Below are 267 nucleotides of genomic sequence, written 5' to 3' on the forward strand. Positions count from 1 at the left end.
GCCGACAATGTATTTCTGTCTACCAATTTATTTTTTCCCCTTCCCTTTTTCCCTAAAATTAATGCTCGATAATGATTTTGGTGACTTTGGACCCGGGAGCTACTGAGGCCCTGAAATGCAACTTTATCAACTGTTTCATAAGAATTACATGAAATATAATCATATATTCTAAACAACAATTTCATGACTGAACAAAAACAAATTAATATATAAGAAACATTTCTTTTTGTTTTTGGGATGAACAAACATTTAGGTCAAATGGTGATC

General features: G+C 31.8%; 1 pseudogene; it reads right to left on the bottom strand.

Moving 5' to 3' along the window:
* Positions 1 to 267, bottom strand: part of LOC119592831 — a 38746-nt pseudogene that overhangs the window by 28001 nt on the left and 10478 nt on the right.

Source organism: Penaeus monodon, chromosome 31, assembly GCF_015228065.2.
Source record: "Penaeus monodon isolate SGIC_2016 chromosome 31, NSTDA_Pmon_1, whole genome shotgun sequence".
Classification (NCBI taxonomy): Eukaryota; Metazoa; Arthropoda; class Malacostraca; order Decapoda; family Penaeidae; genus Penaeus; species Penaeus monodon.